Genomic DNA, 18,891 nt, shown 5'->3' with positions numbered 1-18,891 from the left:
TGATTAGGAAAACATGATCACACTCTAAGGATCAAAGGGACATAAATGTAATGAGACTGTCCTGGTATAATTACAAATGGTAACTTGGGTGGCAGGGTGGAGATATGTCTCTACCAAAGGAAATGTAAGATGCTTCTTCCCTCCACTAGCCTGCAGGTCACCCTTGGGCATGGTGTAGCACCTGCTTAGCCCCCTGATCAGGGTCACGTGAAGCCATGGGAGCAGCTGGCGGATAGTCGTACGAGCAGCCGGTGCATATCACAAATCCTGGTTATGCGACCACTGATGCCAGGCAGACAATATCTGAAGAGTATTGATAATGGCTGGGTACTGAAAAATCTGCCAAGGACAATCATGGTCAAAGACCATGATCGCCTATGTCATAAGACATGGCACAGAATGGTGATTGTGAACCTAGTGAAATGGCTGGGAGGGACTACGTTGCTGGGTGGATGGTTTAAATATTCCCTTCTTCCGTTTCAGGACTTTAGGTCTGGAGACCAGTATTCTATTTTGGATTTTTCACTACTTTATTGTAAACTTTTTCCCTACACTCTAAGGAGGCTATTCAACATTAAACCACACTTGGTGCGTACATCACGAAGTAACTGTGTCTCACCATCATTATGTGCTGCGTCGTATGACGTGGACGATCATGGTCTCCATGTCTATAGTTGTTCTTGCCAAGTTTTTCTACAGAAGTGGTTTGGCATTGCCTTCTTCTGGGCAGTGTCCTTACAAGACAGGTGATTCCAGCCATTATCAATACTCTTCAGAGATTGTCTGCCTGGTGTCAGTGGTCGCATAACCAGGACTTGTGATCTGCACCGGCTGCTCGTACGACCATCCACCACCTGCTCCCACGGCTTCACATGACCCTGATCGGGGGGGGCTAAGCAGGTGCTACACCTTGCCCAAGGGTGACCTGCAGGCTAACGGAGGGAAGGAGTACCTTACACCTCCTTTAGAGACGTATCTTCAGCCCACCACCCTGTGTCTGTAATTCAATAAACTGTCAACATTTTATCGCTGACTCAAGTACAATGCATTTTAGTACAATGCATTTTGGTTAAATATTGACAGAAAAATCCATCATCAGCTTCCTTCAACCTATTATCAATAGATTTGAAACAAAGCATTCTACAAATGTTAACTTATTGTCAAAGGTAAACACTTTTCTACTCTTTTGGCAGTTATACAAGGAGAGGGAGCAGAGGGAGAGGGATCTTTTGCTGCTATCTTGAAACCAATTCCCATCTCCATCTCATTGGCTTGCCACTATCAGTGTTGATCTGGGCAGCTACCTTTAATAATTTAGGTCCTGTTTGAAACGCCATAGGTAGGACGTACAGAGGCCTGAAGGCACACACTCAGCAATTCAGGAACAGCTTCTCCCCCTCTGCCATCCGATTCCTGAATGGGTATTGAATTCATGAACACTACCTCACTTTAATATATATTATTTCTGTTTATGCATGGCTTTTAAATCTATTCAATATACATATACTGTAATTGATTTACCTATTTATTTACATTTATTTATTTACTTTTCTTCTATATTATGTATTGCATTGAACTGCTACTGCTAAGGTAACAAATTTCAAACACATGTTGGGGATAATAAAACTGATTCTTATGCTGATTCTTCCTCAGATGCACATCGATGAATTATGTGTCAAATGGTTAATGGTCCCATGGTTCTGCCCTTGTTTCCTTTCCGGAGTTTGATAAGATTTGGTATACCACCAAAGACTCTAGCAAATTTCCACAGATGTCCCGTGGAAAGCGTTCACCCTCTGCTGTGGAGGCTCCAATGCACAGGGTCGAAAGAGGCTGCAGAGGGCTCAGTCAGATCCATCACGGGCACAACCACCCCACCATCCAGAACATCTTCAAACGGCAGTGCACCAATAAGTTAGCATCCATCTCCACCCAGCAGATGCCCACTTCTGATTACTACCATCAGGGAGGAGGTACACTAGCCTGAAGACACACACTCAACCTTTTAGGAACAGTGTCTTCCCCTCCACTGTCAGATTTCTGAACAGCCTATGGACCTATGAAAATGACTTCACTCTTCCTCTATTTTAATTTTTTAAAATTGTAACTTATAATAGACAATAGACAATAGGTGCAGGAGTAGGCCATTCATCCGTTCGAGCCAGCACCACCATTCACTGTGATCATGGCTGATCATCCACAATCAGTACCCCGTTCCTGCCTTCTCCCCATATCCCTTCACTCCGCTATCTTTAAGAGCTCTATCTAACTCTTTTCTGAAAGAATCCAGAGAATTGGCCGCCACTGCCTTCTGAGGCAGAGTATTCCACAGAACCACAACCTCTGTGTGAAAAAGTTTTTCCTCAACTCCGTTCTAAATTGTCTACCCCTTATTCTTAAACTGTGGCCTCTGGTTCTGGACTCCCCCAGCATCGGGGACATGTTTCCTGCCTCTAGCATGTCCAATCCCTTAATAATCTTATATGTTTCAAATTCCAGTGTATACAACCCCAGTCGCTCCAATCTTTCAAGAAATGACAGTCCCGCCGTCCCGGGAATTAACCTCGTGAATTTGGAGACCAAAACTGTACACAATATTCCAGGTGTGGTCTCACCAGGGCCCTGTACAACTGCAGAAGGACCTCTTTGCTCCCATACTCAACTCCCCTTGTTATGAAGGCCAGCATGCCATTAGCTTTCTTCACCGCCTGCTGTACCTGCATGCTTACTTTCAGTGACTGATGAACAAGGACACCTAGATTTCATTGTACTTCCCCTTTTCCTAACTTGACACCATTCAGATAGTAATCTGCCTTCCTGTTCTTGCCACCAAAGTGGATAACCTCACATTTATCCACATTAAACTGCATCTGCCGTGCATCTGCCCACTCACCCAATCTGTCCAAGTCACCCTGCATTCTCATAACATCCTCCTCACATTTCACACTGCCACCCAGCTTTGGGTCATCTGCAAATTTGCTAATGTTACTTTTAATCCCTTCATCTAAATCATTAATGTACATTGTAAATAGCTGCAGTCCCAAATCAAAAAATAATTTTTTATACTCTATTGCCACCACAAAACAACAAATTTCCTGACAAGCAAAGATCAGTGATAATAAACCTGATACTGACTCTGATATTCTAGTTGTATATCAGTTGGTATACATGCTGGTATTGATGTATTTATACACATTTTATTCCATATCCATATTTTACCCTCTAATTTTATTTTTTATATAATTTTTTATTCTTTATCATTGTTCAATGGAGCTCATTTTTGTTACATGTCACACCCACACAACAGAAAATTCCTAATACATATAAACGTATATGGTGAATTGAATTGAATTGACTTTATTAGTTACATCCTTCACATACATGAGTAAAAATCTTCATGCTACATCTCCATCTAAATGTGCAATGTGCAATTTATAGTAATTTGTAATAAATAGTATGTACAACAGGACAGTCAATGTAACAAAGAAATACAATTGTATCAGCATGAATTAATCAGTCTGATGGCCTGGTGGAAGAAGCTGTCCCGGAGCCTGTTGGTCCTGGCTTTTATACTACGGTACCATTTCCCGGGTGGTAGCAGCTGGAACAGTTTGTGGTTGGGGTGACTCGGGTCCCCAATGATCCTTCGGGCCCTTTTTACACACCTGTATTTGTAAGTGTCCTGAATAGTGGGAAGTTCACATCCACAGATGTGCTGGGCTGTCCGCACCACTCTCTGCAGAGTCCTGTGATTAAGGGAGGTACAGTTCCCATACCAGGCAGTGATGCAGCCAGTCAGGATGCTCTCAATTGTGCCCCTGTAGAAAGTCCTTAGGATCTGGAGGCCCATACCAAACTTCTTCAATCGTCTGAGGTGAAAGAGGCACTGTTGTGCTTTTTCACCACACAGCCGTATGTACAGACCATGTGAGATCCTCGGTGATGTGTATGCCAAGGAATTTAAAGCTGTTCACAGTCTCAAACCCAGATCCATTGATGTCAATAGGGGCTAGCCTGTCTCCATTCCTCCTGTAATCCACAACCAGCTCCTTTGTTGATCCGTGATTTTGATTCACCTCTGGCTCTTCTTTTGAACTTCCAATCCACCTGTGTGCTGCTTCAAGTTCAAATGCTGTGACCAGGACCCCTGATAATCACCTCCACCACCCTCTGCCTAGTTTCAGATCCACCTTTTCCGCTTCATCCCAGTAGAATTCCTGGCGCTTGATCCAATTATGTTAATGAATTAGCCTTACCACCACCACCACCGCTCACAGAGGCAGTATGAAGCCATGTTGTTTCGTCCATTGCTGCAAACGATTCAGTATAATTGTTACCACTGAGGATTTGAGTCCAGAATACCTAATTTACTGAGACAATTGTATGTCAACTGAGATAACCTCTCATACATTGTGGGCATGCCACGTTGGTACCGGAAGCATGGTGACTCTTGTGGGCTGCCACCGTCTCATACTCGGACTGTGTTGGTTGTTGACACAAATGACGCATTTCACCGTATGCTTCGATATTTCGATGTACATGTGATAAATAAAGCTGATCTCATTTTTTTGACTTGATACTCCCGGTGGAAAACTTTGTCCTCTGATTCAAGATTCAAGATTATTTATTGTCATTCTTCAGTACACGAGTGTAAAGGAGAACAAAATAATTGCTTCCCCGGATCCTATGCAGCATAAAACAACACAGTAAGCCTAAAAACACAAGAACTCTAATATAAAAACAATCCTATAAAACACAATGTACAAATAGCTGTTTGAGTGTGCCTGTTATATATGTAAGATTGCTTCATACACATGAGAGATTGTATGTACATAAAGTAACACTAGATGCAGGAGTATCTTCAAAAGATTAAAAGATTCAAAGTACATTTATTATCAAAGAATGTATAAAGTATAAAACCTTGAGATTTGTTTGCTTACAGGCAGTCACAAAGCAAGGAACCTGAAAGAACCCAGTTAGAAAATATACTACCAACCCCAGTGCCCATAGAGAAAGAGAAAAAAAAATCATGCAAACAATAGCATTCCGAACCAAACTGAGTCCTTAGATCCAAATCCCTGGAGCATACCGGAGTAGGCCTTGGTATTCTGTATCTCTGATAGGAAATCATAAATTGACAAAGTGACTCCTGGCAAGAGGAACTCTTTAAGGTGGCAGCATAGCTTATGAAAACACAGCAGGACAGTGACTGTATCAGTGTTGGTATGAGGTGCAGAGTATCAGTGTAAAGTGGTAGTTCTTGGGGGGCTGGGATGAAGGATGCTGATGGCCTGTGGAGAGGACTGGCTGATGTGATTGTAATAGTGGTGGGGGTATGGTGGGGTGGGTTAATAGGTGGGGGTTTTGATCTGGAAATTGGAGGAAGTGACTGTTTTTGAGTCTGGTGGTCCTGGTACAGATGCTGTGTGAGCACAATTTGCAGTCCTGCAAGCAACCATTTACATTAATGGTTGTACAATAAACCTCTATAACCACAAATCACAAGATTGGGAAAAATATGATTACATCAAGATCCATAAAATGCTCTAGGGTAGAAAGGTAAGTGGCTTTTTACTTAATTTTTTATTCCTATGCTGCAGCTGAAATAGTAAGTGCCACAGATTTCCATTGATACACAACAGTAAAATGAAATCTGAATGTTTAATATTTTTATTAAATCTCTTTACAAACACACTTTAATTATGCCAGATTAAATCTTAAATTTGCATATTTTCTCAGGTACCTATGGCAAGGGGAGATGGGAGTTTATTTATTTATCGATCTATCTCACTCAAATCAAATCAAATCAAGTTTAATTATCATTCAAACCATACATGTACAGTATACAGTAGAATGAGACAGTGTTCCTCCAGGGCCAAGGTGTATAACTTACATAACATACATGCAAACTCGCGAGAAAAAAAACTCACACATCGTTATGCAATAAAGCTGTACAGTCCAAGACCCTGAGCGACATGCAAAGTAATGGTACAGCTCTCAGCAATTCAGCTTGTCATTCCACTGGTTGAACACTGGAGTACAGCACCAATGGGAGAGGCTAGCCACTACCCAAGCACAGACGCCACTCTACACCGCCTCCAGCGTCTCCTCACCTTACTGCAGCAGCAGGCAAGCCCGTGGCTTGAGCCCTAGTCCTCACTACAACTGAGGCCACACTACCGCCTCGTCGCCTGTCTCACCACCAAATAAGGGAAATAGGTCTGCTGCATCTCACATGATCGATGCCCAACAGGGCCTTGTGATTGCGAGAGAAACGTCCAAGACAGTCATTCACGATTACACTGCACGGTGCCTTTTTGTGCACAAACTCTGATGCCTTTGAGTAGCAGGCAGCAACGCAGTCTGCACCCAGGCTGGCTCCTCTGAACCCTCGCTGGCTCATCGACTGGCTTCTCCTTCTCCAACCCGACCACCAGCTTCTCCTTCTCCAACGTGTCTGCTGGCACCTTCGACTTCCTGTCCAGCTACTCTGAACAACGAGCAGATCACTGATGCAGTAGACATGCTGTGCTAATTGTTCTTGGAGCCCAGTATAGTCTTATGATCATAAAAACACATTTTGAGAAGAAATCTGCGCCTTTCGTTGGCCCCTGAGGGGCTGCTGTGTTTATACACGCCACCATCGATTTATTTATTTATTGAGGTACAGTGTGGAATTGGCCGTTCCAGCCCTTTGCGCCCCGCTGTCCAGTAATCCCCTGTTTTAATCCTGGCCTAATCATGGCACAATTTACAATCACCCATTAACCTCCTAACCAGTACATTTTTAGACTGTTGGAGGAAATTGGAGCACCCGGAGGAGACCCCACTCAGTCACAGGAAGAACATACGAACTCCTTGCAGGCAGCGACAGGAATTGAACCCTGGTCACTAGTACTGAAATGTGTTGCGCTAACTACTATGCTACCGTGCTGCCCATTTTAGGAGGGGAAATTAAGAAATGACTAATTCATTAAATCCATTTTCTTTAACTAATCCATCTGCGAATTTGATCAATTGACTTGAAAAGTTCACTTTGCTGTAAGGTTTTTAGGTATATAAGAAAAAAATAAAAGAAGATATTTGAATACTTGCAAAAGCTGTCTAATTTTAGACCCTTTAAAGAGAAGACATTTTAGCCACATACTGGAAGACCAGAATGTGGTCCAGTGAGTCAGAGGGATGATGTTCAATATGCAGCTAATTTCAGTTCAGTTTTTTACCTGCACTTGGGCTGTGAGAGAAGTTGGGGGGACCAACATGTCATATTCCGTCTGGGTAGCCTCCAACCTGATGGCATGAACATTGATTTCTTCAACTTCCTGTAATTTCTCTCCCCTCCCTTCTTTCTTTTTTTTCCATTCCCCATTCTGGCTCCCTTCTTACCCCTTCTCTTCTCCTTACCTACCCATCACCTTCCTCTGGTGCCTTACCACCTTCCCTTTCTTCCATGACCCACTGAAGATTCCTTCTTCTTAGCCCGTTACCTTTTCCACCTATCCCCTCCTAGCTTCTCACTTCATCCCTCCTCTTGCATCTACCCATGTTCCTCCTCAGCTCAACTCTCTCTCATTTCACCTACCAGCTTGTACTACTCCCCCTTGCACTTCCTTTCAAGCCTTGATGAAATTATCTTGGCCCAAAACATTGACTGTTTCTTCCTCTCCATGGATGCTGCCTGACTTGCTGAGCCTCTTCAGCATTTTGTGTGTGTGTTGCTCAAGATTTCCAGCATCTGCAAATTCTCTTGTGTTTAAAGTTTGGGAAGTTTTTCTCAGAGAATCAAAATACAATCTAGGTCTTCTTTATACTGAAGGTTGCATTTCCTTCTGGAACAGATTTAAAAAAGGAGATAACAATTAGATGATGTTAGTTAAAAAAACATGCAAAGAAGTCCCAGATAAAAGAACAGGTTAGATTGATATATAAAAAGAGAACAAAAACAGACTTGTGTTGAACTATATGGCAAATTACTCACCTCACTCCCAATCTAATAACATGTTTTCATATTCATAGTCAATTCCTTAAGCCTGCCACCTCTTGAGACCTCTACTCCCATCATCTCAATAATCCGAACTACATTCCTCCCACTTTCAAGCTCCCTTTACTACTGTAAGAAAAGCTCTCAACTGAATCACCGAGTCTCCCAACAATCTTGCCTTCTGACATTTTGAGCACAAAGAAGTTTTGACAACTATTCATCTGCTCAGTCATTCCACGCATCCGCCTTTGATGTTTTCACTCCCCTTACTCACTCTGCTTCCTGTTAACGTCAGCATCTTCACCCCTGAAGTGCAGGAAAGTGGACAAACATCATCTGTGTTTTTGCTGGTTATCGTTGGATCTTACTGCTCTTATCTAGTTCCACTTGGCGAGAATCGCAAACAAAACTTCTCTCCCACCTCTTGTACTATTAGCCATAGATCCATACAACAAGTACTGATTCTCAACGTCTATTCAGAATCAAGTATGTTATTATTACTGACTTTCTGCAGGTCAGGAAATTTGTTTTGTAGCAGCAGCATAGTTTAATACAGAAAGAGTACTATAAATTACAATAAAACAGAATAAATAGTGCAAAAAGAGAGCAAGATATTGAGCCAGTGTTCTTGGGTTCATGGACAATTTAGAAAACTGGTGGCAGAAGAGAAAAAGCTGTTCCTAAAATGTTGAGTGTGTGTCCATGCAAGTTTATAGGCTGGTTAACAAGGCAATACCATGTTGGTTTTTGTAAGTTGGGGGTTGAATTCCAGAGCCATAAGGTAATGTTTTAGCTCTAGAAAACTCTTTTAGATCACACTTGGGGTATTGTGTTCCATTCTGGTCACCTTATTATAGGAAGGATGTGGATGCTTTGGAGAGGGTCCGGAGAATATTTACCCGGATGCTGCCTGGATTAGAGAGCATGTCTATGAGGAGAGGTTGAGTGAGCTAGGGCTTTTCATGTTGGAGTGAAGGAGGATGTGAGGAGACTTCATAGAGGCGTATAAGACGATAAAAGACATAGATATAGTGGATTGCCAGAGACTTTTTCCCATGACAGAAAACGCTAATACGAGAAGACATAATTTTATGGTGACTGGAGGAATGTATAGGGGGAATTCAGAGGAAGGTTTCTTTGTAACACACAGAGAGTGGTGAGTGTGTGCAACGCACTGCTGGGGTGGTGGTCGAGGCAGATACATTAGCGACATTTAACAGACTATTAGAGAGGCTCATGGATGAAAGAAACATGAAGGGAATGGTTAGATTGATCTTGCAGTACCGTGCTGTACTATGTTCAAAATCCCATTTTGTGTCCTTTAAGTTGTCAATTCCAATGAGCTGACTAGTTCATCTGACATAACTCTAAGTGCAGAACTCTTTAAAACTATACTTGCTAATCTACATCAATTCTTAGTCTAACTCTTATGACATAAAATTATCACTTATTTATTCCAAAGCTGCCTTCGCCATGGACATTTCTAAAAATTCCCTGCGCTCCCTCTCACCCCGAAAAATGCAGTGTTCCCTAAACACAATCTTCTTGCCTCCTTCGATGCTCCAAGTTCAGGTTTATTGTGCATGTATACCGCCAAGCGAAGCAAGGTTCCTCCAGACTAAGGTGCACAACACAGTACGTATAGCTCACACACAGCACATAAAGTAATATCACCACAAATAAATTAACAGATGATAAGGTGCATCTGCAACTCAAGTTAAAAAGAAAACAGTTTAACGTTACTGGCGCTTCTTTCATGATGGTATCTGTGCCTTCAACTATCTGTGACTTAAACTTCGCAGTTCCCATCTATTGCTCCTTCTATAGGACCCTCCTTAAGATCTATTGAGCCCACTTAATGTTTCTACTTCTGGCCCGGTATTAAATTTTCTGTGATTAATCTGGCATGATGTGACTTTGGACATTTTGCTACATTAATGTTGATATATGAATGGCAGTTGTCATCTTTACATGGATTAGTATTAATGTCAGCATGAAAGACAGCATGCTTGGAGGACTAGTGCGAAAGGTTTGCTCCCTTAGAGAAAATGCTATCAGTAGAGCTTAAGCTTTCACATTTCACATAACTTCAGGATGAGTTAGAGCCAACTCACTAAACTGACAGCATGAAGGACATGTTACTCTTCAGATCAGTTATAGATGCAACGCGGCAACTCGGAGATGCATTTGACAATAAATAATGCCTTCCTTAATGCTTTCTTTCATGGCACAAGACTATTTGGATGAACGAGTGGAACGATTGAATGCTACTCTGAAGTAAGTGCTCGGTAATTTATTGTAGGTAGGTTTGCCTGAAATAAAAGTACTGAATGACATACACTTAGTAGTAGGGTTGGACCTAATAATTTAACTAGCCAATCATTACTGCCGCGATAGAATCTTTGATCAACCAGGTATTTAATCTTCAATTGATTTCTTTCCACAAATTTACCAGTAAAATGAATATGGTGTGAGTTTCTATGTACCTTCAACAATATTACAGGTAAGGTGATTGGAGGAAATTATTTGCGGGTTCTGAGAGGTAAGCTTTTTACACAGAGAGTGGTGGGTGCATGGAACGCACTGGCAGGGATGGTGGTAGAGGCAGATACAGCTCTGTGCAAAAGTCTTGGACTCATAGTATGTGTATATATATATACATATACACATACAGTATATATATAGACTAAGACTTTTGCATAGTACTGTAGTAATTTTATGCATTGCACTGTACTACTGCCACAAAAAAAGCAGATTTCATGACATTTGTGGGAGATAATAAACCTGATTCTGATATGGGTCTCTATTGTGGGAAGGGGGCAGGGAGAGGAGATCATGGTTTGGAAAAGGGGAAGGGAGAGGGGAGTCATGGTTGGGAAAAGGGGAAGGGAGAGGGGAGTCGTGGTTGGGAAAAGGGGAAGGGAGAGCGGATCATGGTTGGGAAAAGGGGAAGGGAGAGGGGAGTCATGGTTGGGAAAAGGGGAAGGGAGAAGGGAGTCATGGTTGGGAAAAGGGGAAGAGAGAGGGGAAGGAGTGAGAAGCACCACTAAGACAGTCTGTAGTGATCAATAAAACAATTGTTTGGAATGAAATGGCCTTTCCTGGTGTCTCAGGGCTGGGACTGTTTGCACCTTTGCCACCCCACCTGCTCTGGCACTCTTTCTCTGCCACCTGTCCCACACCCTTCCTGCGCCCTCTGGACTCACCATTCCCAACATCCTTTGCTCCCGCCAGATTTACAAACTCGGTCTCCGTTCCACCCTGACAAATAGAGTACTGCACAAACGTTGTAGGCAGCCTAGCTACGTAAATGTATATACCTAAGACTTCTTGCATAGTACTATATGTTAGGGACATTTAAGACAATCAGAGATAGGCACATGGGTGATAGCAAAACTGATGCCTATGTCGGAGGGAAGGTTCAGATTGATATTAGAGGAAGTTAAAAGGTTGGCACAAAATTGTGGGCCGCATGACTGTGCTGTAATGTTCCAAGTAGTATCTTCCTGAGTTTAGCAGGTGGAGCAGCTGAGAAGAGTGGGCCAAATATTGCAATTAAAATGAATGATGAATTTAATGACCAAGTATTACATGAGTGGAAGTCTCAGGGAGCACCATCCATTTGTACCTCTGCTGTCCTTCGACTGTCCAACTTCAAGGGTTCAAGAGTCCAAACATGTGGGGTTAAACACAGAAATCAAGGAAATTCAGTCAGAGGTACAATATTCTTTCACAGAAGGCTGTTAATGTCCTTAGCAATGGAAATCCTTTTGAAATCATCAAACTGGTGAAAGTTTAATCGGTTTTATATGTAAGAGCATAAGACCATAAGACATAGGAGCAGAATTAGGCCATTTGGCCCATCAAGTCTGCTCTGCTATTCAGTCATGACTGATCCTTTTTTTCCCTCCTCAGCCCCACTCCCTGGCCTTCTCCCCGTAACCTTTGATGCCGTGTCCAATCAAGAACCTATCAAGCTCTGCCTTAAGTACACCCAATGACCTGGTCTTCACAGCTGCCTGTGGCAACAGATTCCACAAATTCATCACCCTCTGGCTACAGAAATTTCTCTGTATCTCTGTTTTAAATGGACATCCCTCTATTGTGAGGGTGTGCCCTCTTGTCCTAGACTCCCCCATCATGGGAAAAATCCTTTCCACATCTACTCTGTATAAGCCTTTCAACGTTCAAAAAGGTTTCAATGACGTCTCCCCTCATCCTTTCAAATTCCAGTGAGTACAGATCCAGAGCCATCAAATGTTCCTTGTATGATAACCTTTTTAATCCCAGAATCATCCTTGTGAACCTCCTCTGAACCCTCTCCAATGCCAGCACATCTTTTCTTAGATGAGGAGCCCAGAACTGTTCACAATACTCAAGGTGAGGCATCACCAGTGCCTTATAAAGGCTCAGCATCACATTCCTGCTCTTATAATCTAGACCTCTTGAAATAAATGCTAACATTGCATTTGCCTTTGTCTCCACTGACTCAACCTGCAAGTTAACCTTTAGGGTGTTCTGCACAAGGTCTCCCAAGTCCCTTTGCATCTCAGATTTTTGGATTTTCTTTCCATTTAGAAAATAGTCTGCACATTTATTTCTACTACCAAAGTACATGACCATGCATTTTCCAACATTGTATTTCATTTGCCACTTTTTCGCCCGTATTCTTAATATATACAGTACTGTGCAAAAGTCTATATAGCTAAGGTTCCTGAGACTTTTGCATAGTCACGTGTTTGTCAATGTGGAGCGGAGAGCTAGTTAATAAATCTGGTGGGAGCAAAGGACTTTGGGAATGGTGAGGATGGAGGGCCACGGGTGACAGAGAATGAGTGCCGGGGTTGGTGGGGTGGGGTGGTGCAGGCGAAGACACACTCAGCCCTGAGACACCAGGCAAGATTGTTTGATTCCAAACAATCAGTTTAATGACCATTGGTTCTTCCCACTCTCTCCCCTCTGCCTTTCCCCTTTTTCCAATGATACGAGGCGTGATTGATAAGTTTGTGGCCTAAGGTAGAAGGAGCCAATTTTAGAAAACCTAGCACATTTATTTTTCCTATATTTACACACCTAGTCCAGCGGTCATGGAGCATACGGATCCCTTCTTTGTAGAAGTCGACGTCTTGGACATCCAGAAAGTGGTCCACAGCAGGGTTGATTGGTAAGTTCGTGGCCTAAAGTAGAAGGAGATGAGGAGAAACTTCAAACTTTCTGCATTTTCACTCAAAGAGTTGAACTGTACATGCATGTAATGAGAGCTGTATAACTAATCTCCTTCTACATTAGGCCACGAACTTATCAATCACCCCTGCCGTGGACCACCTAGAGGTCCAAGATGCTCTTGTTACATGCACGTGTAGTTCAACTCTTTGAGTGATAATGCAGAAAGTTTGAAGTTAATAACTCATCTCTTTCTACCTTAGGCCACAAACTTATCAATCACCCCTGCCATGAACCACATCTACAAAGAAGGGATCCACGGCCGCTGGGCTAAGTGTGTACATGTAGGAGGGGACTATGTTGAAAAATAAGTGTGCTAGGTTTTCTAAAATTGACTCTTTCTACCTTAAGCCACAAACTTATCAATCTCTCCCTGTCTCCTTCCCACTCTCAGTCCACAATAAAGACCCACATCTCAATCAGGTTCATCATCACTCACATATGTCACGAAAGCTGCTTTCTTTTTGTGGCAGCTCTACAGTGTCTTTGGCTCCCTAGCTGTATATATGCGTCTGAGACTTGTCACTGTCAAAACATGATTTTTTGAATGAGGCTTAATTAAAGATTTAATGCAATGTTAAATTACATTTATTATCCTGGAGGTTCTTCAGTCGAAGTCAAAATAAACTTATCATCATATGTTTTACCATATACTACCTTGAGATTAATTTTCTTGCATGCATTTACAGAAAAATAAAGAAATCTAATAGAATATATGAAAAAGAAGCTATAGATACACAAAGACTAACAAACAACAAATATGCAAAAGAAGACAAATTGTACAAATAAAAAAATATATAATTCAGAGAATGTGAGTTGTTAAGAGTCCTTAAAAGTGTGTCTGTCGGTTGTGGAATCAGTTCAGAGTTGAGGTGAGTGAAGTTATCCAAGCAGTTTCAGGAGCCTGGTGGTTGAAGCTGTTCCTGAACCTGGTGGTGTGGGATCTAGGACTTCCGGACCTCCTGCCCAATGGTAGTAGTGAGAAGAGAGCATGACCTGGATGTTGGGGGCCTTTGATGGTGTTTGCTGCTTTCTTGTGGCAGTGCTCCATGTAAGTATGCTCAATAGTGGCTTTTCCTGTGATGGACTGGGCTATATCCAACACTTTTTGTAGCCTTTTCCATTCCTGGCCTTTGGTGTATCCATACCAGGCCGCAATGCAATGGTTAGGATACTCTCCACTGTGCATCAGAGAAGCTTGTCAAAGTTTTTGGTGATATGCCAAATCTATACAAACTTCTATGAAAGTATAGGCACTGTTGTGCCTTTTTTGCAATGGCACTTGCGTGCTGGCCCCAGGACAGATCCTCTGATATGATAATGCCAAGGAATTTAAAGCTACTACCTTGAAAAAATAATTTTATATTCATGTAATGCTTATATTTTTCATTGATTGATAATTCTTTTCATTGGAATATAGAATTAAAATGTTCTATGATATATCAGTTTTTGTTTTAACTCCACATTTATCTGCAAATACACATTCCATTTTTCTTTCATTCATTTGTTATGTGCCATGTCGTATGACGTGGGCAATCATGGACTTTCCATGACCATGATTGTCCTTGGCAAATTTTTCTGCAGAAGTGGTTTGCCATTGCCCTCTCTGGGCAGGATCATTACAATACAGGTGACCCCAGCAATTATCTATGCTCTTCAGAGATTGTCTGCCTGGCATCAGTTGTCATATAACCAGGACTTATGAAATGCACCAGCTGCTTGTACGACCATAAGATATGGGAGCAGAATTAGGACATTTGGACCATCAAATCTGCTCCGCCGTTTCGCCATGGCTAATCTACTTGTCCTCTCAGCCCCAACCTCCTGCCTTCCGCCCAGTATCCCTTCATACCCTGACCAATCATGAACCTATCAACCTCTGCCTTAAAAATACATAAAGACTTGGCCTCCACAGCTGCCTGTGGCAATGAATTACACAGATTCTGGTTAAATAAATTCCTCCTCATCTCCATTCTAAAAGGACGCCCCTCTATTGTGATGCTGTGTCCTGTTGTCTTAGACTTCCCACTATAGGAAACTCTGCACCACCCTATCAAGGTCTTTCACCATTCGATAGGTTTCAATTAGGTTACTCCTCATTCTTCTGAATTCTAGTGAATACAGGCCCAGAGCCATCAAATGCGCTTCATATGACAAGCCATTTAATTCTGGAATCATTTTCATGAACCTTTTTTGAACCCTCTCTAGTTTGAGCACATCCTTTCTAAGATAAGGGGCCCAAAACTGCTCACAATACTCCAAGTGAGGCCTCACCACTGCTTTATAAAGTTTCAACATTACATTCTTTCTTTTATATTCTAGTCCTCTTGAAATGAATGCTAACGTTGTATTTGCCTTCCTCACCACTAACTCAACCTGCAAATTAACCTTTATGGAATCCTGCACGAGGACTTCAAAATTCCTTTGTGCCACAGAGTTTTGTAATTTACTCCATTTAGAAAATAATCTCTTCTACCAAAGCACATGACCATGGACTTCCCTACACCGTGTTCCATCTTCTTTTCCCATTCTCCTAATCTGTCTAACTCTTTCTGTAGCCTCTCTACTTTCTCAAAACTACCTGCCACTCCACCTATCTTTGTATCGTTTGCAAACATTGCAACAAGGCCATCAATTCCATCATCCAAATCACGGACATAGAGTATAAAAAGACCATCCACCACCTGCTCCCATGGCTTCATGTAGGCCTGATCCAGGGGTGGGGGCTACACCTTACCCAAGAGTGACCTACGGGTTAGTGGAGGGAAGGATTGCCTTACACTTCTTTTGGTGGAGACGTAAGTCCATCCTGCCACCCCAACACTTTCTATAAAGTTATTAAAAAATGAACCAATGGACCAGCTTACTACTTATCTGCTTGCTGTCTTTAGGTCAAATTCAGTGTGATTAACTGCGCAACCTGCTTGATAAAGTTCTCATTGCTGGCCGCCTTGAACTTCTTATAGCCAGCACCAGAAAGAAGTTTAGCTCTGTGCCACAAAGAACGTTATGGATAAGTTCCTTTCAAGAGAGCAGTGGTCACTCTCTGTGAAGTTCAGCCATTGCGTATTGTTACATACATATAATGTCACAGATTGCTAGACAGCATACGCTGTTTTGCCATTTGTCTCATGACAATGGCCGCTCCTCAGCCATTTCCTGCTTTCAAAAGGAAATGCTGCACCTGCCTGGTAAAGAAGGGTTGAGTTGGCCACGTGAAGTCAGAGTTAACGCCCAGCGTCATAGCAGATCTTCTCATAACAAACGCAATCTTCCCACAAGGCTTCTCAGTCTCACCTGTCTAGAAAGGTAACAAATGAAACTTCACATGCACGCAGATAAGAAATAATTCCAGATAATTTCAAAATTTACCATTTGTTTTCTTTCCCCTTTTCTGTTCATCTGTTTTGCTCTTTTAAGCCAATAATTATTTGTCTTTCTTTCTGTAACTGTTTTTATTTCTGTTGTTCCCTTGTTTCTTCCTCAATCCTTAAGATTCAAGATGAAGATTCATGATTGTTTGTTGTCATTCTTCAGTACACACGTGTAAAGAAGAACAAAATGATTGTTTCTCTGGATCCGATGCAGCATAAAAAAATCACAATAAACATAAAGAATACAATAAAAATAAAAACACAATAAATATAAAAACTATCCTATGAAACACAATGTACAAGTAACTGTTGTATACAAACTGATTGCATGTACATAAAGTGACGCTAGGTGATGTGTATGTAGTGGTGGTGGGGTACAAAGTGCAAAGTAAATTTTATTATCAGAGTACATATATGTCACCATATACAACCCTGAGATTCATTTTTCTGTGGGCATACTCAGCAAATCTATAGAGCAGAAGAACAGGATCAATGAAAGATCAATCAGCGTGCAGAAAACAACGAACTGTGTAAATACAAATATAAATAAATAGCAATAAGTAAGTAGAAAATGAGATAATGGGATAAAGTGTCCTTAAAGTGAGATCATTAGTTGTAGGACTGTTTCAATGATGCAGCAAGAGAGTGTAGTTATCCCCTTTTACTCAAGAGCCTAATGGTTGAGGGCTAGTAACTGTTCTTGAAGCTAAGGCTCTTGTACCTTCTACCTGACGGCAGCAGCAAGAAGAGAGCATGGGCTGGGTGGTGAGGAAATCTGATGACGGATGTGGCTTTTCTATGACAGCATTTCATGTAGATGTTCTCAGTGGCGGGAAGGGCTTTGCCTGGGATACTAGGCCGAATCCACCACCTTTTGTAAATTCAAACGTTAATGTGTTAGCCAGCCAGCTGGCATGGGGCAAGTAACTGCTTTTGAGTCTGGTGGTCTTGGTGTGGAAGTTGTGTAGCCTCCACCCTGATTGGATTGGGACAAACAGTCCATAAGAACGGAGGGGGGCATGCTTCATGATATCGCTGGCCTTTTTCCCAGCACCTTTCTGTATATATGTCCTCGATGGTGGGTAGGCTGGGCTGTGATGCACTGGGAAGTTTTAACCACCCGTTGTAGAATCCTCCTGTCCCCGCAGTGCTGTGTCCATACCACACAGTGATGTGAGGATGTGTTTTGTCGTTTGTTGAGATAAATTGTTGTTCCCATCTTTCGCCAAGGTCCCAGGTTCCTCACTGTCTTCACTGCAGTCCTAGCTGTTCATAATTCCAGCAATTTGTGGCTGAAAAGTAGTTTGAGCAGACAGAAAAGCCCCAATTAATGGGGCTCTCCATGATAGGTTCTGCCCCAGCAAAAGATGGCCGAACATAGCCACTGAGCTCAAAATGGATGCCACGAAGTGCTGCTGTGAGAATTTATTACCTAGCCATCCAGGCTGAAATTTTAAACACTGCAATAAATGCAATTCTGACATAAATTGCTCTGGGATATTTAAGATTATGTTTAGGAATCCCTGACTTGCCAAACATGTCATAATTTAAAACTAAAGTGACCTTCTTTAAGCAGTGAATAAAAAGGAATTTTTGGAATTGCTTGCAGCCGATTCCAGACTTTTTCTTTTCTTTTGAATCATTCCAGGAGCACATATCCACTAAACTTCAAAAATTATTTCTTTAAGTGCATTGATTTCTTTCCAGTTAAGGAATAAGCACGTGGGAGACAGTGAGCCATGCAAATTATTCTAAGAATCACTTATACCAGGGAAGCAAGTCTGGGGTAGAGCAACCTATTTAATAATGGGTAAACTGCCAACATTAAGTGTCTTATGTAACAAAGACAAACGGAAATCATTACACGGAGCACAGTGTGGTATGTTACTGGATTCATAACCCTAATAATCAGGTGAGTTCAAATAACCGTTATTGCTATTTAAGAATTTGAAATTATTTAAACACTGGATTTAAAATGTGGCCTTCAGTACAAATGAAAATTATCTATTGTAAAACCCTTCACTTGAAAATTTCTTTTAGGGAAAGGCGCCTTCTGCCTTGACTTCGCTGGTCTATATGTCTTCCTTGTTTTTTAACACCAACAATTAATTTGTCTCTTTCTTTTCAAATGGCTGAGCAAACCTGATTCAAATCAATTCTATTCAATTCATTTATTACAAGTACATCGAAACATCTGTAAAATCTGTCGTTTGTATGAATAACCAACGTAATCCAAGGGTGTGCTGGGGTCTGTCCACAAGTGTCGCCACACATTCCAACACCAACATAACATGCCCATAGTGTTCATACAAT

This window comes from Mobula hypostoma, chromosome 17, assembly GCF_963921235.1.
Source record: "Mobula hypostoma chromosome 17, sMobHyp1.1, whole genome shotgun sequence".
In the NCBI taxonomy this organism is placed as follows: Eukaryota; Metazoa; Chordata; class Chondrichthyes; order Myliobatiformes; family Myliobatidae; genus Mobula; species Mobula hypostoma.
Note: the sequence above shows the minus strand (reverse complement) of the source record.